This window comes from Odocoileus virginianus, chromosome 5 (genome assembly GCF_023699985.2).
Source record: "Odocoileus virginianus isolate 20LAN1187 ecotype Illinois chromosome 5, Ovbor_1.2, whole genome shotgun sequence".
NCBI classification, from domain to species: domain Eukaryota; kingdom Metazoa; phylum Chordata; class Mammalia; order Artiodactyla; family Cervidae; genus Odocoileus; species Odocoileus virginianus.
This window is the reverse complement of record NC_069678.1, coordinates 66,820,600-66,845,374: the sequence shown is the minus strand read 5'-3', so window position 1 is coordinate 66,845,374 and position 24,775 is coordinate 66,820,600. Positions and strand designations below refer to the sequence as shown.

The window sequence follows — 24,775 nt, the reverse complement described above, 5'->3', positions numbered from 1 at the left end:
CTAATATGCAATAGGCTTCCAATATATTATATTCTTGTTTATAACAATAGCAGCTAACATTTAATGAATATTTATTATATGCCAGTCATTGTGGTTAGAGCTTTTCATTCAATATCCATTCAATCTTCCCCCAAACTTTATGAAATAAGGGCATTATTATCCCCATTTTAGAGATGAGGAACCTGAAGAAGAAAAAAGAAGATTAAAAAACTTAGGGAACATAGCTAGGGAGAGTCAGAGCTGCAGTGAAAATCTAGGTGTGTCTGACTCTAGAAGTAGCCTTTATAACCACAAGTCTATATCTCCTCTGTGGATGTTAGTTAGCCATGTTATTGTTAGCATTAATGCTAATATTCTTATTGGCATTGCTTTAAGGCTCTAATTCCCTTAGAGAAGCAGATTCTATGACAGAATTCTTAATAAGCAATGGCCTTTTCTTATCTGGGAAGTTTTTACTTCACACCCTACTTTATGAAATGACATAATCAGGAAACATCTCTCCAGTGGTTTATATTAAACAAGACAAAACAAAAAACTGTGCAATAAATGTCTCAATAAGATTAAATACTTCAGTTGAAACTGCCTTCCTTGAGTTCAACAGCTTTAGATTATGAGTCACCAGAGAAAGATTCCAGAGAAACATCTCCATCCAAGAGAGTCAGCTCCCCACTCCAACCAAAAAAGAAGAATAGCTGTAATAAGTGGACCAAAAAATGCCCCCTCCTACAATTTCATGATTTTATGTTTACCATCACACAGAGTAAGGATGAGGAAAAATTGTCTCCAATGTTTTGTTTTTGCCTGTAGAAGCCAGAATAGAATGAGTTTATAAATAGGAAGCAAGAAAGCCCTGTTCTTTTGAACAATTTAATCAAAGATTTATAAAACTGAGGCATTTTGCATCAAAGTCCCTGTCCAAAAAGAGAAGGGACGAATACTGATGTAAGCCAAGCTGTGTTGCAAAGAATATGGGCATTATATAATACTTTTTTTTTTGGCCAGAGAAACATACAGGACCCAAGCCAATGATCTTTATGACTAATGGGGGATGTCAGGTAAAAAGATGAGTGAGGGCAGGCTGGTTTTAGAACACAATGCAAATATGGCCAAGTTTCTTTTCTCCTTAAAATGCTCTCATGCTCTGGAAAAATAAGGTCATGTATCGTACTGCTTAGATGGGTTGACTTTAGGCCATATATTAGTTTACTTAGGTTGCCATAACAAGTACTACACAGTGGGTGAATTAAAAACAGAAATTTATTGTTTCACAATTCTAGAGGCCAGAAGTCCAAGAAGGTGTGTCAACAGGGTTGGTGGCTTCTGAGGGTAATGAGGCAAAATCTCTTCCATGCCTGCATCCCTACTTCTACTGGTTTATTGGCAATATTTGGTATTCCCTTGGCTTGTAATTTCTGACTTCATGTTCACATGATATTTCACCGTGTGCACATTTTTGCCCAGTCTGCTCCAGTATAACCTCATCTTAACTAATTACCTCGGCAGTCATTCTATTTCCATATAAGGTCATATTCTGAGATACTGGGGGTTAGGATTTCAGCATGTGAATTTGTGGGACTTAAAATTTTCTGTTGGCTAAATGTCTGTGTTCTTCTCCCATTCTTATGTTGAATCCTTAACCCCCATATGATGACATTTGAGTTGAGGCCTTTGGGAGGTAATTAGGCTTAGATGAGGACATGGGATTGGCACTCATAAGGAAAGAAGGACCAGAGCTCTTTCTCTCCATCCTGTGAGGGTACAGCAAGAGAGTGTGCCTCTGCAAACCAGGACGACGGTTCTTTCTGGAAACTGAGTTGGTTGGCACCTTGATTTTGAATTTCTCTGCCTTCAGAACTTTGAGAAATAAATGGTTATTGTTTAAACTACTCAATCTATGGTGTTTTTGTTATTGTAACTTCACCTAACTTAGCCATAATTCAATCCATAAGAAGCCCTAACTGCTTGGATCCAGACTTTGACTCTGTATTCAGTATAGTGTTACTTTAGACAAGCTACTTTGTGCTTTTTTTTTTTTTAAGCTTAATTTCCTTGTGGATAGTATCAATGCCTACAATCACCTAAAGCTGAAAGGAATTAACAAACGCTTAGGATGGTGTTTGGGGTATGGTGAGGGTTTGTCATTAGCCTTCCTTCTCAGAATGATATGCACATTCTTTGTTATGCATTCTCAGATTTGGCTGTCACTCCTCCAGTCTCATCTCCCTCTTCTTCACCCCACCTAACTGAAGCTGCACCAGATTGCCTGCAGTTCCTTAAAAACCTCCCATGGAGTTTTATCCCTCATGCCTTTGCAGAAGTTGTTGTTTTTGCTTGAGATGTTTTCCTCATGACCCTGTTTCTAACTTTCAAGGCAAGATCAAATGTTACCAGTTCTGTGAAGCTATCTATTCTCAATGTCTTTAGGCAGGTAGGTCTGCTGTCTTCAGTAAACTAATAGTATTAATGAATCCATGGGGGTTAAATCCCATTCACCTGACTTCACTAATCAAGGTCATTTTAAGACTTGCTTGTCCTTCAGGCAGTTAAGTAAGATGTTTGCCTGAGTTATTTTCTAGAAACCTGGAGTCAGCTGTGTCTAGTTGGAGCCAAGCCAGTCAAGACTGGATAGGACCACTGGCCTTTCATCTGGGCATGCGTGGGCGTCCGCTCAGTGTCCTTTTGAACTGGCAGAATGATCAGTACTGCACCTTATTCCAACAACCTTTCCCTGCTCCCCATGCCTCAGACCTGCCACTTCATGATTCATATCCCATAAATATCCCAAACCCTTTGCCTTCTGGGAAAAGTCATGCCTTCTGGAAAAAAGTCACCCACCACAAAATTCATGAGTTTATATTATTTCCATTTAAGAGATATGTATACCTAGAATTTCCTACTTCTATTTACTAGTTTGGATTATGTCAATTCATCTGAACCAATGAATTATTTCACTAGGGGAAAAACAACAGCAGAACCATGAATGAAATTGCTGGAGGAGTCCTTAGCTGTGAGGAAGAAACAGTATCCAGAAAGTTACAAGGTTCAGGAACCTGGTCTGATAGGAGGTTGAATAATTTCCCCAAGGTCTTGCAACAAATTAGTGGAAGAACAATGATTCAAATTCACATCTATCTGTAGAATTAGTTCTGACTAGGAATTCTAAATCACAGAAGGACCATTCTGGTCACCTGTGCCCTGTATTGTTGGGAGCCTTACCTGATTTTCAAGTTTTCACATCTATAAATCACAGAATCTCAGGGTTGAAAGGTGGTCTCAGACGGGTTGTCTCATGTAATTATCCCTCCACCCATGCATGGATATTCTTTGTAACATTCTTGTACAATTATTCTGAAGGCCTCAAAGAGGCTATGTGGTGGAATTGAGAACATTGTCTCTGAGACCAGAAGATTGAGTTCAAATATCAACTCCAACACTACTGTTGCATGTTGTTGGGCAATGGGTTTAGCATTTATGCCTTGGTTTCCTAATCTGTAAAAGGATTGTAATAACATTATTTTTTTTTCCAAAACAATATTTGTTTTGCACTTATGTGCAGGCCCTCTTCTAAGTTTTTTTCTATTTACCAACACATTTATTCTAATAATATTTCTATGAGGTAGGGAGTATTGTTTTCAATTACAGAAACTGAGGCAGAGCAAAGTTAAATATCTTGTCCTAGATTATATAATTACATAGTGATAGGGCTGGGATTCAAACACGTGTAGTCTGACTTCAGAGTTTATACACCATCTACCATGTTCTACACCTCCTTACTGCTCTTGTGTGTGTGTGAAAGTTGCTCAGTCATGTCTAACTCTTTGCAGTCCTATGGACTGTCCATGGAATTCTCCAGGCCAGAATGCTAGAGTGGGTAGCCTTTCCCTTCTCCGGGGGATCTTCCCAACCCAGAGATTGAACCCAGGTCTCCTCCATTGCAGGCGGATTCTTTACCAGCTGTCTTGGGAAGAGCAAGTGATAAAGTATATGTAAAGCAGTTATCACAGGTCCTGGCACACCCTAAATCTTAGTAAATATCAGTGGTGCTGCCCTGACTCTCCTCCCACTTCCAGTCTTCTTCCTAATAGCCATGAAGCCCAAGAGCCATGAACTCCTCAATTTATGAATGCTGTGAGAAAAGAGGGAAGCCTGCTCCATTTCCCAACACTGCTTCATGGTCTAGAAGAGGGACCTTGTATACAGGCAGGACTTTTCAATGCCCAACATCCCACCCACACCACCCCCCCCCACACCCCCCCCCCCCACTACTAAAGTGGCCTGATTGGGATAAGACTCCCTCTTTTTGGTGGGAAGTAAGAAAGTGGTTGAGAGAAAGAACACTTCTTGATAGAGCAAGTTGAATTTATGATAAAACTTACTGTGTTAGTATCACTGATGTCTGTATCTTTTAAATATTGGGCAAAAATAATGATAATACAAGACTAGAAAGATTAATATTGTTAAGAGGTCCATACAGCATAAAGCAATATACAGATCCAATGAAATCCCTATCAAAATCCAATGGCATCTTTCACAAAAATAGAACAAATGATTCTAAAATTTGTATGGAACCACATCAAAAATCTGAGTAACCAAAGCAGTCTTAAGAACAAAGCTGAAAGCTTCATGTTTCCTGATTTAAAACTGTGTTACAAAGCTGTAGTAATCAGACCAGTATGGTCTCAGCTGTTTTGAACAGACACATCAATGTCTAAATCAATGGAATAGTACATAGAACCCAGATACAAAATCATGCATAGATGGTCAACTAATTTATAACAAAGGAGCCAAAGTATGCAATGAGGAAAAACAGATTCTTTAGTAAATGGTGTTGTGATAATTTTTTTGAACTTGACACTGAAAGTAAAGGCAACAAAAGCAAAGATAAACAATTGGAACTACCTTGAACTAAAAATCTCTGAAGAGCAAAGAAAACCAACAAAAATGAAAAGGACACCTATTAAGTGAGAGGAAATATTTGAAAATCATATATTGGTAAGGGGTTGGTGCAGTCACTAGGGAAAATAGCATGGAGATTCTTCAAAAACTTAAAAACAGAACTCATGCACGTTCCCAGCAATTCCATTTCTGGATATTTATCTGAAAAAAATGAAGGCCCTTAACTCGAAAAGATACTGAACCGGATGTTCATTGCAACATTATTTGCAATAGCCAAGACATGGAAACAAACTAAGTGTCTATTAATGGATGGCTAAAGAAAATGTAACTTATATATCTCTTTATAGATACAGGAATATTATTCAATCATATAAAAGGATATCTGGTCATTTGTGACAAAATGGATGAGGCATTATGCTAAGTGGAGAAAGTCAGATAGAGAAAAATAGTGTATTATATCATATGTGAAATCTAAACAAGAAATAAGCAAACAAACAAAAAGCAAAGGCAAACCAAACTCATAAGTAGAGAGAACAGATCAGTGGCTGCCAGGGGTAGGGGGTGTGCAGTGGGTAAAATGAGTTAAGGGGGCCAAAAGTTACAAACTTATAGTTATAAACAAGTCATGGAGATATATGGTATGGTGACTATAGTTTATAACACCATTTTGCATATTTGAAAGTTACTCAGAAAGTAGATCTTAAAAGTTCTCATACCAAGGGAAAAAAAAATACTGTGTGTGGTGATAGATGTTAACTAGACTTGCAGTGATCATTTATCAATGCATGCAAACATCAAATCATTATATTGTATGCTTGAAACTAATGTTATGTGTCAATTATACCCCAATTAAAAATGATTGTACAAGTGTTCAAAGATGTAGATGCAGTATGGCCATTTTTTTTCCTTTTAAATAAATCCTGTATTAAAAGTATTAGATTTCAGATTATAGAAGATTCATCTTATGAACCACAAACCACTTCTACACCATTAGAAGTGGTGTAATTAGATATACACATGGAAAGATAATCACAATATATTAAATTTGAAAAGCAAGTTACAAAATTGTATGTCATAGATCTCAGTTAAAAACACAGTAAAAATATACTATAGTAATAGAAAAAAGTTCTAGCAAGACAAATTAAAACTTTATGGTATATAACTCAACAAAAAAATTATAATTAATTCAATTAAAAAATAGGCAAAGGTTTTGACATATATATGAATATTACTCAGCCATAAAAAGGAAGAAAATCTTATCATTCACTATAGCATGGTTGGACCTTGAGGGTGTTAAGTGCAAAGGAAGACAAGTAGTGTATGATCTCACTTATTTGTGGAATCTAAAAATACAAACAAAAATTTAAAAAAACCCAAACCCTTAACTCATAGATATGGAAAACAGGTTGGTGGTTGCCAGAGGTTGGTAAGTAGGGGGTGGTAAAGTTGGTGTAGAGGGTCAAAAGGTACAAACTTCCAGTTACAAATTAAGTCATGGGGATATGATGTACAAAATGGTGACTGTAGCTAATAATACTGTGTTTTATATTTGAAAGTTGCTAAGAGAGTAGATCTTAAAAGTTCTCATCACAAGAAAAAAATTTCACCGTGTGTGGTGATGGATATTGAGTAAACTGGGGTAATCATTTCACTATAAATATATATTTCAACTCTTTATGCCACACACCTGAGACTAACATAGTTATATGTAAAATAATTATAATACAATATATGCAGTTAGAAGGAGCAACAGAAATATGAAAATCTAAAGAAAAGAGATTACTTCAGAATAGTGGGATTAGGGGAGATTTCTTGAAAGAGATGGCATATGAGTTGGGCGTTTTTAAAGATAGGAATTAATTTGGTATGTGTGAAAGAAAGAGAATATGCTATGCAAGGGAATAACAGAGTATTTAAAAGAGCAAGAAATTGTGTGCGTTTGTGTGCCAAGTCGCTTCAGTGGTGTTTGACTCTGTGTGACCCTATGGACTGTAGCCCGCCAGGCTCCTCTGTCCGTGGAGTTGTCCAGGCAAGAATACTGGAATGGGTTGCCATGCCCTCCTCAAGGGGATCTTCCTAACCCAGGAACTGAACCTGCATCTCTTATGTCTCCTGCATTGGCAGGCAGGTTCTTTATCACTAGCATCACCTGGGAAGCCGTAAGAAATTGTGAGATGTGGTAAAAAAAAAAAAAAAAAAAAAATGGTGTCTAGTTTCATTTGGAGGTGATAGAAGATAATTTTGGAAGGTAGGTTTGGGCCAGTTTGTAGAAGACCTTGAGTATGAGATTAAAATACATCTATTTTTCTGGTTTAGGACAGAAGGATGTGTATGCTATTTTATGGTATGAAATTGACCTCATCCACAGGGTTAGTCAGGCAAGTCTAAGTCATGTCTCTTATGTTGTTAAGGGACAACACTTAAGTCTCAGAGGCTTAAGAAAACAAAAGTCAAAAGTTTATTTTTATTTATCTAAATTCTGCTGTGGACTTGGGCAATTCTCCAGGACAATTATCCTGTGTGTTTGTTGGCTCAGTAATCTGATCTCTGTGAACCCTATGGCACCTCCATTTCAACACATGTTTCTGTGATGGCTGTTGCAAGAAGGAAGTTATGAAAGGTTACCCACCTGGAGCTAAGGTACTCTGTTTTGGAAACCGTATGTACACTGCTTCTATTACAGCCCATTGGCCAGATGAGTACCATGGCTCTTTCTAATGCAAACAGGACCTGGGTATGGTCTCTGTGTGTCAGGAAATGAGGAGGATATGGATACTGATGAGCCCAAGTAGTGTCTTACCACACCCATACTTGCAGAAAATCACTGTGATTCAGAGCAAGATTGTATTTACAAATAAAATAGAGATATGCAAGGTTTCTAATATACTATTAACAGAAACTTCTCCATCTGTTGCATTTATCACTTTCAAATGAAGGAAATGTTTATCCACCCACCACACATAATGAAAGACAGATACCTACTTACTTCCATAACCGTTATTATCTCTAGAGCAACATAAATTGGTGTACATTGTGTGGGACGTAAGTTGGCTTCAGCTGCAAGTTTCAATGTAACCAGTATAGACCACAGCTTCCAAAGGACGTCTCCTCATCAGAATGTGATGAGAAAGAAAGCCACATTTAAGGGAAGAAGAACACTAACATAATGTGTATATATGCAGTTGCCTGAATGTGATATTAACATGTTACATGCTCTTAAAATATCTTTCTCTTATGTAGAACAGAATGTAGAGCTATATGGTTTTGTCAAAAGTGCCTGAGTCAGAGAGTAATAAGCCAGAATCCTGACTTTATGAACTAATTGATTTTGACTTTGAGCCTCAGTTTCTCATCTTTAAAATGGCATTGATAATAGCAGAATTGTGCAAAAATGTTTTAAGGATAACAGCTACATTTAATTAAGAGCCTAGTCTGTGTCAAACATTTTCCATGTGGTATTTTATCACATCGTATCTATCCTCTATCCATCTCTCTCTTCCTCATCAACATAAGGACATTGATTAGCTCTTATGCGAGGGGGAGGGGTGTTCCAGATTGAGTCTAAACTGGGATTTAATGTATCTGATGAACTGACCTGGTGAATATGGCCTCAGTTGGGTTTGCATGAGGGATTTTTTCCAGAGTTTGCTAAAGGAAAATAAAAAAATGTTTCCATGTGGATATCTAGGAATTAGCCTGAAATAGGATGGACATCATGCTGTTTGAAAAGTAGGTGTCCCATCCACGAACTCAAGTCTATACATAGCTAGAAGTAGATAGTAAGGAGATGACGTGGGGAGACTCTGAGACACAGAGACAGAAGCAGCACTTGTTTGGTAAGCAAGTGACAAAGAGTAATACAAGAGAGAAAAGAAGAGTATTCCCTTCCACTTAGTATGAACTCAATGAGAATCAGAATGCAGCACTGCTGCATCTCTTAAGGGTTGTGATATTTAGAGTGTGCTGGACCATATGTGCATGCTTGAAACATAATCAACATCTTTCTGGTAAGCCTCCTCATCTGTGACTGTGACAAGGGTGCACTGTCTTCATGCAGCTTCCTGGCTAGTTACCATATCCCCAAGGGAGAAAATGAAAATCAACAAAAGAACAGTGTTGGTGAGAATGAATGGAATACTCACTGGGGTCCTTTGAAATTTATGGGAGGTTGTGTCTTTAGTACCAGATCCACAGATTCTAACCCAAGGCCTGACATGTAGGAGCTCAGAAAAGTCTTTATTAAAGAATAAAACAAGTGAAGAATCAACCCCGTCCTTGAGTGAATGCTGTTTCTCTGCGGGAGATAGTATTGGCATTCTGGACAGAACATTCTTCATTGTGCAAGACTGTCTAGACCATTGAAGGACATTTAGAAACACCCCCCCACCCGTCTCCCCAGTGGCTCAGTGGTAAAGAATGCCTGATAACGCGGAAACTGCAGGAGACAAAAGTTCCATCCCTGGATTGAGAAGATCCCCTGGAGGAAGGCATGGCAACCTACTCCAGTATTCTTGCCTGGAGAATCCCATGGACAGAGAAGACTAGCAGGCTACAGTCCATGGGGTCACAAAGAGTCAGATATGACTGAAGAAACAGCCTGCATTTGTGCAACTCAGGAGCACTAGTTCCCAGGGACATGTTCCATTCATTGTGGCAATCAAAATATAGGCCAACCTTACTTCAAATGCTTACTGTGGGGGTTCTACTTCCTCACATTGAAAATCATTGGTCTGATGGGGCTCAACATTGCTATGCAGGCAGAAAACCAATATTTCTGTGGGAAGCCTTACAGCTTCTGTAACGTGGGGCCTTTCTTTTCTCTGTATGCTTACTATACATTGTGGTTGGGATTCTTTTGCTTCGTTTGGCTGGTGCCCTAGGAATCTCTTAGACGAGAACTCTGTTTGACATCCTCATGGGGATGTTCTGGTCCTGAGCAATGAGTCTGCCATGGCCAGCCTGGTATGCCCCTGAGAAACCAATTCTGGCCCTTCAACACCACCACCTTTTTGGTGTCTGTTGTCAGAAGTCAGCAGGCATATTTGAAAGAGGAGCCTAGTGGGGGTGAAAATGTCAGCTTTGTTTATGGTCTGGTAGATATTAAAGATCAGAAAGGTCAGGGCTCTTTGGAAAAGATAGATTTGGGGCTTTTTCTACCTCCTAGGTCATAATCCATACTGCAGCCTAACAGATATTGCCTGGAATATTGTGGTTATATGTGTAAGTGGAGGGGATTATTGGATGGAGAAGGTGGGATGAGTGAGACAAGAGAGAAAGATGTGTGTTAGGATCATTTGTGTCTTTTTTTTTTTTTTTTTAAAGTGGCCTGCCTTCAAAAATTCTAGCAGGAATACTGCTGGATCTAATACACACCGCTAGGTGGCAGTAAAACAGAAATGTCTGCAAAGAAAGCAGAAATCCCTTCAGAATTATAAGTTTTATAGACCAAGACAACTGCAGTTGTAAAACATTATGGTGTATCAATTGGCATATTTGCTGATCAGATCTTTACAAGGTTCGAATAGGCTCATAAATACTGGGTTCTCTAGTTTGGCCTGTTCATGCTTCATGCTTCTGTTTAAGACATTTTGGAGGTTGGAAATCCAGCAAATGGTTGAAATAGCAAAGCAATATGCCACTGACAATTTGTTTTCCTGTGATTGAGGGAAAATATATATGTCTCGATCAGAAGCACTACCCAAACAAGCAGAATTTGCTACATTCAAAGATGAGCTCATTTTTCATGCAAAGCACAGACTAGGCTGGAATGAACCAACAGCTAAAACATTTTGCTACGTGATTTTTATAAGTGAGTTCCAATTCCCTTGCCATTTCCACAACAGTCTTATTATATAGGGATGTTTCCATTTTTTAAAAAATAAGCAGTAACTAGCTGATGATAAAATCAGGCTTTATGATAAACGCATAAAATCATTGGGCAGGGGTGACATCAAAATACACTTTCTCATTAAAATGCTGGTTTCATGTGAATGAGTGAAAAGAAGAGTGAATTGATTGAGGACTGTCAACATTGGGTAATGGGGAAACTGAGGCCTCGGTGTTAAATGACTTGCCCAAAGACATGTGACTGGTGAGTGATTTAATCAGGCTGTGAAGCTAGATTTCCCATAAAGCACTGGATGGGTTGAGACCCATTCAAGAATTTTTGGATACCAAAAGGCAAAAGAAGCAGCTCAGCTTCTGTCTGTTTTTGCAGATGTGTGCACCAATCGTTTTAGAGAAAAAGATGAAATTTCTTGAAAAGGTAGACCTTCATCATCTGTTGACTGCTTGTTTTATATTTTTAGATAAGGATCTTGTCTCTGGCCAATCATTTACCGTGGATTCTGCCTTAGGGAACATCTCTTGGCTTCCTCCACAGAGCGGAGGCGAATGTGCCCTTTGCTCTGTCTAGAATCCTCTGCTTGTGCTTTCACCTGGTTAAATGCTGTTGGGGATGAATCTGAGGGCCCCGTAATGTGTTCCCCAGATATGCTTCCTAAGTACTTTCTCCAGGGAGGAACAATTATCTGTCCTCATTGCCTAAACTTTTAGATGCAGGGTGGAGAACTCTTCTGTTTTGCTAGTCATTATAGGCACGAAGAGCTTCCAAGGTGGCGCTAATAGTAAAGAACCTGCCTGAAAAGGCAGGAAACACAAGAGACATGGGTTTGATCCATGGTCATGAAGATCTCCTGCAGGAGGGCATGGCAACCCACTCCAGTGTTCTTGTCTGGAGAATTTCATGGCCAGAGTAGCCTGGCAGGCTATAGTCCATAGGGTCACAAAGAGGCGAAAGTGACCTATCATGCACACATGCATATACATGGAGCATAGGAGGTCCTTAAATAATTACTATATGAGAGAAAATAGTGATCCTAATCCTGGCTTGTACCCAATTATATTCTTTTTGAAGATGGAATATTTGAGAATTTGAAATAATACAGAGTATAAAAGGTTTAGTATATATTGCATATTAATTGTATTGGTAATCATTTTAAATAACTGAAAGTTTTAATTTTATCACAGAAGTTATATATGAATATAATTAAAGTATCTATCTACCTATGCATATATAGCTATTTATCATATATATACATAGACTTAATTGTTTTGCTCTAGGGAAAGAGAAACTAATAATTATTGATCCCTACTATGTGGCAAACACTGTATTAGGTCTTTGTACATATTGATGCTATTTAGTCTTCAAATAGAAGCAGTTTGTGTGATGAAATTAGAGCTCAGATAATTATATAGCATGTCATGCACTCAGAATGTAGGAAAGCTAGATTTACATTCAGACCTACCTTCCTCAGAAGTTCCCGATATTTTCACTCTTCAGGAGCGAATGGGGCTCTTGTGTCTCTTTCCTTAAAGGCAGTCAGTGGCAGAGTTGAGTGTTAGGATCTGGGACTCCCGACCTTTTCCTGGATAAACCTCCTTTCTGCATCAGACTTTCTACTCTGTATAATAAGAAAAGAAGGTAAGAACTCATTTTCATGCAGCTGGAGTAATCTGGCAGATTTCAAGATTTCACAAGGCCCAGACTTTCCATTGGCTCTGTTTACATTTTGAAATGCAGTCATTTGGCAATTGTCAGGGCCTCATGCGAACAGCTGCTAACTTGTGGTGTTAGCTAGTTCACAGATTTCCTTGGTCCTCCTGACTCCAGCTTCTACAGAAGTTCAGAATTGGAAAACACAGTTTTTGTCATTTGTTTGTATGTAAAAATTCGTTTTCCATCTCTCTTACTCCTTAGTCTCATCCTAAACCATCCTGCGGTGTATTTGCCAAGGAAATTTGCCACTTTCACTTTGGAGACAACAACAAAGCCAGAGAAAGCCAAGCACCAGAATTCATGAAACAATATATTAGAAACAGTTTAAAAATGGGAAAGACTGTATTTGTTCTATAACAAGCAGAGCATTACAAAAAATCAATAATAAGAACAACTAATGGTGATAATGTCTTCCTTGACTCATAGGGATATTTAAGAGTAAAATGATGTAATTGATGGGAAACACTTTGAAAAATAAAAGCACCATGCAGCACACGACATTACGATGATCATACGATTGTCCTTAAGCACAGCTAAAAGTGAGCCTTATCTCCCTCAGGACCAGAGGTCATCATTGAGAAATCATCTGTATAATTCCCAGAGTGCAGAGGACGTCTGCGAGGCTCCAGGCTCTTGTGCTTGTTCTGTTTCTCCATGGGGATGTTCAATGGACATGGCCAAGGGCAAATTAGAACCTCTCTGAGCCTTTGTTCCCAGGTCTTTGAGATGGGAATTAATCTTATTAGTAATGGCTGCCTTCTATAGAGCAATTCTATGTGCAAGGTCCCAAGCATCTGGGGTTTATTATTTCGTTTAATGCTTACAAAGGAAATGCCTTATTTTTTAGATGAGGAAAATGAAGCACAGAGCAGAGAAATATGTAGGCCTTAGATCACATAGCTAAAGTATCATGAAGGGTATGTAGAAATCCACAGATCTTAAGTACACTATGTGTAGTGGATTGTGCAGATCTGACTCCCCAACACGCTTTTCTGTATCCCCTCTTCTTCCTCGGGGAGTCACCCCTCCTTCAGAACAAAGTACACAGCATTCTGATAGAACTGCTAATCCCACGTGCCCTTCTGTGTCACCACGGAGTAAGAGTGTGACCAGGCCTACCAGTCACAATAATACTCTCACTCTAGTCCTATTAACTCAGAAATCCCCAGTGTTTTGGGCACTAGGGCCCAGTTTCCTGGAAGACAATTTCTCCATGGATGGGAGTGGGATGAGGGGTGATTTGGGGATGATTCAAGCACATTACATTTATGGTGTACTTTATTTCTATTATTATTATTATTACATCAGCTCCACCTCAGATCATCAGGCGTTAGGTCCTGGAGGTTGGGGACCCCTGTATTTACTGACTTTAGGGATGGCTCCAAGAGAAAAGCCTGGCCGGCCAGGATCCCTGAGATTTATGTAAGAGTAGAGGGAGAGACTGTCTCTCCTGCAGTATTGCCAACCAGGATGGTAAACAGAGGTAAGAAGACCACTTACAATAGGAAAGAATGAAGTTAATGGAATAACGAAGGCAAGAAATGGAGAGCATTCTGGTTGCATCCTTTAAGCCCCTAGGCCCAGCAGTGCAGGAGGGGAGATCCACCACATTAGATCCGCTTTCCAGTCCTCAGAGTCAGTAAGGACCACTAAAAAAGGACTGTTTTCTTTTAGAATAGGTTTAGGTTCATCACGAGGTTGAGAGGAAGGTACAGAGATTTCCCATATCCTCCTGCCCCAACACGTGGTTAGCCTAACCCCATCACCCCCACCAGGGCTGTATATTTGTGACCACTGATGAACTTACATTGACCCATTATAATCACCCAAAGTCCATAATTTGCATTATGGTTCACTCTTGGTGTTGTACATTTTGTGAGTTTGGACAAATTTATAATACGCTTCCACCATTGTAATGGGTTGGCCAATAATTTTGTTCAGGTTTTTCCCATAAGCTGTAATGGAAAAATATGAAGAAATTTTTGGCCAACTCAATAGTATCATGCAGAGGAGCTTCATTGCCCTAAAAGTCCTCTGTGCTCTATTTACTCCCATCCTCTCTCCTCCTCCCTGGAAACAACTGATTCTTTCACTGTCTCCATAGGTTTGCCTTTTTCAGATGTCACATAGTTGGAATCATATAGTATGTAGCCATTTCAGGCTGGCTTCTTCCACGAAGTAATACGTTTTTAAGTTTCCTCCATGTTTTTCATAGCTTTGATAGCTCATTTCTTTTTAAAGCTGAATAATAATACTCCACTGTCTGGATGTACCACAGTTTACTGAACCATTCACCTACTGAAGGACATCTTGGTTGCTCCAATGTTTTGATATTTATGACTAAAGTTCCTATAAGCATCTATGTGCAGGTTTTTGTGTAGATCAAAGTTTCTAACAAATATAATTTTAAAGCTAGTAGAATTAGACTTTTGGCATTTGCAACCAAAAAATTTCTGAGTAAAACGTTTTGTTTATATAGACTATTTTCCTTGATTCTTATAACTCTGGGCCTAATATTCTTTTTTTAAAAATAATATTTATTTTTCTTTATTTGGCTGCATAGAGTCTTAGTTGTGGCACGTGGGATCTAGTTCCCTAATCAGGGATCGAACCCAGCCCCCCTGTATCCGGAGCGCAGAGTCTTAGCCACTGGACCACTAGGGAATTCCCTGGGCCCGATATTCTTATGAATGAAATGACTTTTTATAATAGAAATAAAAAGAACCAGAAAAAATAAATGACACACTTGATAAATATGTTTAGTGTTTGTGCCTCCAAAGACCTTGCACTAGACACAGAAGGTAGAACTGGACATGGTAATGAGCTTTGATTTTACTGTAAAACAAGGGCAGATTATTCATCGTAGTATGAAAATCTCTTATTTATTCTGATTATCCCCCCAAAGTTAACATTTTTTCTAGTTATTAAGGCAAGTACATATAAATGCTCCAAACTTACTTTAATAATATTTTGTTTTATATTTGTTTACACCTTTGGGCCTTCTTGACAACAAAACTCTAATCATGATTGCACTTTTTACTTGATCTTGGTTATAATTTCCAATGTCATAACAGACAATACACTTTATCATGTTGCTAATATAATTTAACTTTCTAGTTAGATGGTAAGGTCAGCGAGGGTAGGTAGTTTTCTCTCGTTGTCACCATCATCATCATTCCATCTCTTAGCCTAGTACCTGGTATCTACTGTTAACTAAGGGCCTGACTAATGGATGCATGTATAAGTGGACCTGATTAATTGTAAATTGAAGCTGAATAATTCTAGTGCAATTCAATTATGAATGTTTTAGAGGCTACTGAAATAGGCAAGATCGGCCCTTTATTTAGCTCTCGGTTACTAAGGTTTTTGTGTTTGTCTGATTTTTTGTTTCTCATACTCCTCCCTCTTTTTCAAGACATTTTGCTATTCATACGGGTTTCCAACTGTAGGCATTGCACAGGTGCATGTAGAAAAAAGTCTGGTCTCTAGTATCTGATAGATCCTAGCTCTGTCCCTTAATATTTGAGTGGTCCTGAACACACCCCTTTTTATCTTCTGACCTTCACTCTCCTCCAATTTGAAATGGGAATCCAATAAGCTACCCCAAAGATGTGTGATAAGGATTAATTGTGCTGAGGCCATCAGATCACCCTTTAGGTGAACCACAAACATCTTTTAATGAGATTTCCAGAAGAGTAGGACACTGAATGCTAAGGTATTGAAACAAGTCAAGGGAAAGTGCTGTCAGGATGGAAGAAGTGCAAGGGGAATGATGACATCATTCTGAGGGTTTTCAGTGTAGTCTTGACATTGCAGGTGCCACATCAGCCTGAGACCAGTGTTAGCTTGTGAGCAAGGAGGTCTTTCTGAGTGATGGAAGGAACATACTTGTTTCCAGAGCAAAGGACTGCATTTCTTTAGTGAGTGATGAAGTCAGTGTACTTGAGTCACATCATTTGAGAGTCCCGTTGCCTTCACTGGCATGTGCAAACCACAAACACGTCCAGAGATCCATCTCCAGACAGCTTTGGAGGATGTTAGGTGGTTGCCATGTCATCATTTCTCCTTTCCTGATGAACGTCTTCTCTGTTCATCAAAGATAAAGGAAGATAAATAATTAGGAACACAGTTTGGGATGTGGGAGATCTTTAGAGCTTGCTCTTTACTTAGCCTTTCAAAATCTGTATCTAGGTAACTATTTTAAAAATTATTTAATTGGAGGAAAATTGCTTTCCAATGTTGGGTTGATTTCTGCCATACAACAATGTAAATCGGTTATAATTATATATATCTCCTCCCTCTTGGGCCTCTCTCCCTTTCCCCCATTCCACAATAAATAACTGTTGACCGTTGGGTTAGCAGGAGAGGGTGGCAGTTGAGAATATACTCTGAAAATCACTTCGACAGGGATTCCTATCCTTGCTTCTGTCTTTACTAGTTTTGTAACTTTTCATAGGAATCTAATCTCTTGAAACCTCATTATACTCACCTGTAAAATGGGTATAAAATACCTACTTGGTGTGATTAAAGAATAGCACAGGGTTTGGTACTTACCAGTTAAGTGACTGCTGCAGTTAAACAGATTTTTGTAAAAATTACTTCAGGGAATCTGTTTTATTTTTCACATTTAGATCTACATTTCATTGGGAATTAGTTTTTATTTGTTGCTAAGAAGGAATCAGGGTTCACTTTTTCCATAATAATTTCCAATTGACCTGGAAGCATTTATTGCCAAGTCCATTATTTCCTGACTACACTGCTGAGACTATCCAAACCAAGTGACCATATACATATAAGTTTAATTTTTAACACTCCCTTGTTTTCTATTGGCATATTTATCTATCTGTACACCAATGGTACAATGTCTTAATCAATATATATTTTAAACAAGTTTTGATATTTGGTAGGTAAATCTTACAGCATTGCCTTTTTTAAGATTTTCTTCAATATTCATAGCCTTTTGTAATTCTTTATAAAGTTTAGAATTGACTGGTCTTTTTTTTTTTTTTTTTTTACAATAATAACTAGTCCTGCTGCAGATGTTGAATGGGGTATTATTGAACCAACAGTATGAGTTTTCAAATAAATAAGCATGGTATATTACTTCATTTAATTTGGTTTCCTTTTTTTTTTCAGTAATGTCTCTTAGTTGTGAGTTCTGAAGTCTTACACATCTTTTTTTAAATTTTTGAAGTACTTCATGTCTTTGCTAGTATAAATGGTATTGTTTTAAAACATTTTCTATTGGTTATGGGACAGGGAGGCCTGGCGTGCTGCGATTCATGGGGTCGCAAAGAGTCGGACACAACTGAGAGACTGAATTGAACTGAGCTGATAGCTATATATAAACACTTTAATATTAACGTTGCTACTTTCACTTGTTCTAACTGTATTTTCTTATCTGTAAATATGGACTTTTTAATTTCTTCCATACCAGTTCTTATGGTTTTAATTTTTTTCTCTTATTGTTCTAGCCCAGTGCTGAGTACAATGTTGAATAGAAATGGTAGTGTCAAGCATTCTTTTCACATTCTCAATTTCAGGGAAAATAGTTTCAATATTTCACTAAGTATGATATTTGATATGGCTTCCCAGGTGGTGCTAGTGGTAAGAGATGTAAGAGATGTGGGTTTTATCTGTGGGTCTGAAAGATCCCCCAGAGGAGGACATGGCACCCCACTCCAGTATTCTTGCTTTGAAAATTCCATGGGCAGAGGAGCCTGGTAGGCCACAGTTTATGGGGCTACAAAGAATATTTGATGTGAAGTTTTGAATGATAATGATAGCATTTATCCAATTAAGAAAGTTCAGTCCATTCCAAGTTTGCTAGGGATTTTGAGAAGGAAATATATTGGATTTTATCAAAAGCTTTCATGTATTGAAGTTATCATATTTTTTATTCTTTTTCTTTTAATGTGCTAAATTACATGGATTGAACTTTGCTAAACCAACCAGGAATTTTTGTTTCTGGAGTAAGCCCTAGTTGGTTTTGGGTGCTATCATTTTTATATAGTGTTGAATTAGACTTGTTGATATTTTATTTAGAATTTTTTACATGTTCTTGAGAGAGATTTCTCTGACATTTCCCTTTTTTCCAATATCCTTGCCAGGTTGTTGAATAAAGGTTATGCTGATCTCATAAAGTTGGCTACTCTTTTCTCTTATGTGGGAAAATTTGGGCAAGATTGATATTTTCTCCTTAAATATATGGAAGAATTAACTAATGAGGCTGTCTGAGTCTAGGGACTTCTCCATTTGGTGGAATGTTTTAACTGGAAATATAACTTTTTAAATAGCTATAGATCATTCAAGTTTTCTATTCTTGTGTCAGCTTAGGCAAGTTTTTTTCTTTTAGGAATTTGGCAATTTCACTTAACTTTTAAAGTTTCCTAGCATGAAGTTATTTATAATATCCTCATACTATCCTTCCTTCTTTTGTAAAAAAAAAAATTTTGCAAGATATGTTGTGATATTTTCGTTTTCATACCTGGTTATCAAATCTCTCTCTACACTCCCCTCCCGTCTCCTCCTGTCTCTGTCTCTCTCTTCTTAATCAATTTTGTCAAGAGTTTATTCCTTTTGCTATTCTAATTGTCACTTTGCTTATTTCCTATATTGTATTTTTTCCATTTTATTATTTCTTCTCTTTATTTCCCTCTTTCTACTCTTTCAGTTAACTACTTAAAACATTGGGTTTGGGCTTTTTAAAATCTCTTTGCTGAAATACATGCATTTAAGGCTACACATTTTCCTTTAAGCCTATATTTCAGCAGCATTCTGCAAGTCTTGATATTTTTTTAATAATCCAGTATACAATATTTTCTAATTTTCATTGTGATTTATTCTTTAGCCCAAAATTCATTTGGAATTATTATGCATAATCATTAGTTTCAGAAATTTTCTACTTAGATTTTTGTTATTGTTTTCTAGCTACAAACCACTGTGTTCAGAGAACATATTATGTATGAATTAAACTATTTGCAAGTCATTTAGGCTTTCTTTATAGTCTAGCATGTAGTCAATTTTGATATATATATTCTATATACAGTTGAAGATAATGTGTACACTGTTATTAATGCTTTCAGCTGCAGTGTTCTCGGGCTATAGTCCATGAAGTCGCAAGAGTCAGGCCCGACTCAGCAACTGAGAATACACAGATGTCAGTTAGTTCCAGAGTATTATTTGCGCTATTCAGATCTTTTTTTGTTTGTTTTTACTGATATTTTTGTCAGTGAATATATTGGTTATTGAGAGAGACATGCTAATTTCTGACTATGTTTATAGATCTTTTTTTTCTTTTTTCTTATGCCAGTTTATATTTCACATATATTGTGAAGCTATACAATTGAGTTCATATTAATTAATAAGTGCTAAATCATCTTTTTATCCTATGAAATATTTTTTAATTTCTAAAATTGTCTTGCCTACATTGTTGAATATAGCTGTACTAAATTTTTTAAAAATTAGTGTTTTCATGGTATATATTTTTCCATTTATGACTGAAGCTATGGATTTGCTTGTATCTCCTTCAGCACTTACTCTCCCAGGAATTGCCAAAGCATTCTGCTGAGTTCTTCTGAAAGCACCTTTCACTGTCCGCCTGACATTCTTATCTTAATTGACTCCTATGATAGGCAGGAAGCAGGGGGAAGTTAATAGTTTTCCAGGCAGAGTCCTTTACCAATAAAGTGTGGGAGTTTCAAGATAAACACCTCAGTTTTCTCACACCTCACTTGAGACAACTGTGAGATATGTTTTATACCATCTCGCAGCAGCCCATAACAGAATTCAGTTATAGTTGCCACAAGAATTAAACTGTTCATTAATGCATCCAGTATCCTTCCTTTGCCTGTGTTATTTTGTCATTTCTTTACATATGATCTTGCCATCACATAATAGTAGTAAACTATTTGCACTCAAATTCTTCCAAGGAAAGCCAGCCTAGGAAGCTATCTTTACTTACAGTTTGTTTATACATTTAAATATACTTTCTACAAGGAGCATGTTGTTGTGTTTTGTTTTATTCAGTCTGCTAATTTTTGTTTTTAATTGAAATGTTTAGTTCATTTATATTTAATAAGTATGCTGGTATTTGTGTGTTCTGTTTTCTCTCATGTCTATCTTTATTATTTCTCCTCTGTTAACCTGTTAGTTATACATTCTTTTACTGTACTTTTAGTGAGGATCCTAGAAATTACAAGTACCCTTAAGCTAATTAGGTCTAATATAAATTAGATCTTTTACTACTTCTTAGATATTGCTGATTTAGAACATCTATGCTCTATTTATTTTTTTCCTGATTTTTTGTTATTGATATTAAGCAAAGTTACATGTATATTTTAAAGTTCACATTATTATCATTGTTTGCATAGACAATATTCATTTAGGTTTATGTACTTGATGTACCTATACCAATTTCTCTTCTTTCCTGAATTTTGATTTTATGGTTTAGAATCATTTTCCTACTGTCTAAATAAATCTTTTTAGTGTTTTTTTAGTGTGATTCTGTTGACAAATTTTTTTCTCAGGGTTTTTTTTTTTTGCTTATATAGAAATATTTATATTTACTCTTTGCTTTTTCCCTTATATAAGTAACATTTTTTATTGAAGAATAATTTACATACATACAAAAGCACAAAACTTCTGTGTTCAGCTTGATGAATTTTTATGTGTACTACTGAATTAAGGTTTTGAACATACAGAGCCCTCCAGAAGTGTCTCCCCTTCTCCCGCGCGGAAATCACCTTTCCTATAGAAGTGATTACAATTCCATGTTTTCAAACCATGAGTTAGTTTTGGGATCACACAACATGTACTTCTGTGTCTGAGTTCTTCCACTCAGTGTTAGGTCTGTGGAATCATCTTTTATGTGTAATAGTAATTTTGTTTTTTAATTGTCATGTAGTATCTCATTGACTGTATCATGATTCATTTATGTTTTCTATTATCGATGAGCACTTGGGTTGCTTTTCATTTTGGGTTATTAATAATAAGGCTGTGATGAACACTATTGTACAGGTTTTCTCTTTGTAGGACATAAGCACTTATTTCTATTGGGTATCATACCATTTTTAATTGGTTTCAGTCTGAGGAGTTAATGGTTATTTCCTTTAAGCACTTTAAAAAGCATTTTTATAGTTTTATAGCTTTGAAGTTTCTATTGAAAAGTCAGGCATTAAATCTTACTATTGCTCCTTTGAAAGTAAATGTATTTTTCCCTCTGGCTACTTTTAAAATGATTTTGCTTTTGGTTCTTAGTAGTCTTACTATGATATATCTAGGTGTCATTTTCTTTTTATATGTCCTGCTTTAATCTGTGACTTAATGTCTACTGTCAATTTTTGATAATTTTCAGCTATTGACTTTCAAATATTTCCTTTGACCCTTTCTCTTACACAATTCCACTGTATACAGGGTAGACCTTTGTATCCTCTCTTATTTGTCTTTCATGATACTCTCTAAAATTTCTGTCTTTTCTTGATCTCCTTGTGTTATCTTGAATAGTTTCTGTTGACTTAACAACTCCTGGGTCACTGTAATGTCCACACTGAATTCTTAATTTAGATGATTATAATTTTTAGTTCTAAAATTTTTATTTATTTATTTTTTAATAAGTGCCAGTTAATCTATTTTAAAACATATTTTACTGAGAGTTATTTTAAAGTTCATGTTTGATGGGTTCCCAAACCAGGTGTTTTTCTGCTGTCTGTGTTTTTCCTCTTAGTGTTGATTGTTGATATGTGCAGAATGTTTAATTTGAATGTAAGACATTGCTTATGGGAATTTGTGGAAGCTCTTGGTGGTATCATTTCCCTCTGGAGTGAGTTCTCCGTTTGGTCAATAGAGGACAGATCACATGAATACAGTCTGAGACTGTATTAAAGCGGTGTTGTATTAAAGTTGTGTTTGTGTATATCTGGGCTTCCCTGATGGCTCAGGCAGTAAAGAATCCACCTGCAATGCAGGAGACTTAGTTTCGATCCATGGATTGGGAAGATCCGCGGGAGAAGGGAATGGCTACCCACTTCAGTATTCTTACTTGGAGACTCCCATGGACAGAGGACCTGGTAGCTACAGTTCAGTGGCTCACAAAGAGCTGGACACGACTGAGCAAGTAAGCATGCATAATGCATCCCATATCTGGAGGGTAGCCCTCCATGCATGTGTGCTCTGTCATGTCTGACTCTGTGACCCTATGGGATGTAGCCCGCCAGGCTCCTCTGTCCATGAGATTCTCCAGGCAAGAATACTGGAGTGGGTTGCCATGCCCTACTCCAGGGGATCTTCTGGACTCAGGGATCAAACCTGCATCTCCTGCATTGACACATGGGTTCTTTTTCTCTAGTGCCACCTGGAAAGCCCATAGCCCTCCATAGACATTATTTATTTGACTCTTAAATTCTATTAGATAGGATTCCCTGGGATACTGCAAATAAAACAAAAAGTAGCTCAAACAGAATAAATTTAGCATTTTACATAATGAGAAGTTCAGAGATAGGATGGCTCTTTGCTAACTCATAAATGTATCCTGGATCTAGCTTAGATGTTGAAAATTCTCTTAGCTTTATTCTCATGATTTATATGGCTACTGTGTTTATGAGTATCATATATAGCTGACACTATCTTGAGATAGGAAAGTGAAGTTGTCTTTTTAGGGCTCTGTGTAAGGGTAAATAATCTATTTCTATTATTTGGGAGAGGCATCCTTTTCCCAAAGCCTTGCCTTCATGCCTCTTTGGCAAGAACTTTGTCATCTGCCTATGACTAAACCAGATTTTGTTAGGGGCAACAGGATGACCACGTTTGAGTTAAGATTAGTCAAGAATAACCACTTAGGCCTGGGGAGGGGTCCTTTCTCTGAGCCTAGAGACAGGGAGAGTGAACACCTAAGCAAAACTGTGGCCTGATTAACAAGGAAGAAGGAAATAATAGATCACTTGGAGCGATAGCTGTGTCTCACATAGCTGTCTTATGGAAAGCATGGGCTTCCCAGGTGGTGCTAGTGGTAAACAACCTGCCTGCCAATGCAGGAGACTTAAGAGATGCAGATTCGATCCTTGGGTTGGGAAGATCCCATGGAAGAGGGCATGGCAGCCCACTCCAGTATTCTTGCCTGGAGAGTCCCATGGACAGAGGAGCCTGTCCATGGGGACAGCCTGTAGGGTTGCAAAGAGTCGGGCACGACTAATGTGACTTAGTGTCATACATGAGAAGCATATTATTGTTATTGATCTAGTTTTAATTATGAAAATTCTGTGATTTACTACCTGGCACCAGGTCAATTATTTAGTAGTAGAGTCTATTAAATAAATACCTTCTCTTTCCAGATTCTTTGCTCTATTTAATGCTCTGCAGTCTTCTGACAAAGATTGAAGTTTCCTTTTTGTGTAACTACCCTTATAAGATGTTCACATATACAGATTGAGGGAGATATCATCATTTTCTTCACCCTACCTTTTCAGATCTTAGCCAGAAACATCACAAATGTTCAATTAGGACAAGAATGCTGTGGGGAGAGTGTTAATCACCTATAGATCTAAGTGTGCTTAAAACTTTAATTCGTATATTTGTGTGGCTATTCCTCAATAAGTAATGGACACAAACCACCTAGGGCCTAAAGCATTATAAGGTGTTGCTATTCAAGCTGAAACCACAAGGGAACAGTTGGCTTTTTCACTTCCATTAGCAAATATGATTTGTGTCCACTCTCTACTGCCATTCATAATTTTGAACTCCACTCTACTTAAAATATTCTCTCTCAGCTTCAGCTGAATGATTTTCACAAGAATATGTCTCTTTGAGATGTACCCTTAGAATGATGGATTAGAAGCCCTGACAACATTTGCTAAGTTGGGAGCCCATTAGCCCTTTCCGTTTCTCTCCTTCAGAGTGGAGGTGGGGAGCCATGAAGCCCTGCCATTGGAAGAGCTGGAGAGTGGACCTCTTCGTGACAAAACAGCTAGAACAACCGCAATTGCAGCCCCTGAGAGCAGCTCCTGCCACGGGGTCAGAGGAGCAGCATTTTATGCTCCTTTGTAGAATAAACTGAATATTTTTATAAGAAACAAATCTTCCATCTATGATCCTGTTCCCATTAGTGGGTCAAGGCGAGAGCAAACCAGAGAGGCTTAATTTACTTAGGAGACATTCAGTATAAATACTATATTCCCCTGTGTGATGTTCTTGTTCTGTTAGCCTTAATACGTGCAAACAAAGATGGCTTACTCAAAGTTTTGAAATGCTCAAAGACCGTCCTTCTTATAACAGGGTGTTCCTTTTCGGCTGGGTGTCAAGAAGATCCAGAAAGTCTACATCAACACA

The 24,775-nt window shown here is 37.6% G+C and overlaps 1 protein-coding gene and 1 long non-coding RNA gene across 5 annotated transcripts in view; one reads left to right on the top strand and one right to left on the bottom strand.

Annotated features, from left to right (window-relative positions):
- The window catches only part of C5H1orf87 (chromosome 5 C1orf87 homolog), a 107,891-nt gene extending 95,507 nt beyond the window's left edge, over positions 1–12,384 (bottom strand). The window contains exon 1 of the mRNA XM_070468080.1: positions 12,204–12,384. The gene's annotated coding sequence lies outside the window, so the exon portion shown is untranslated. The remainder of the gene's footprint in view (positions 1–12,203) is intronic.
- The window catches only part of LOC110126067 (uncharacterized), a 396,803-nt gene that overhangs the window by 145,352 nt on the left and 226,676 nt on the right, over positions 1–24,775 (top strand). The window lies entirely within an intron of this gene.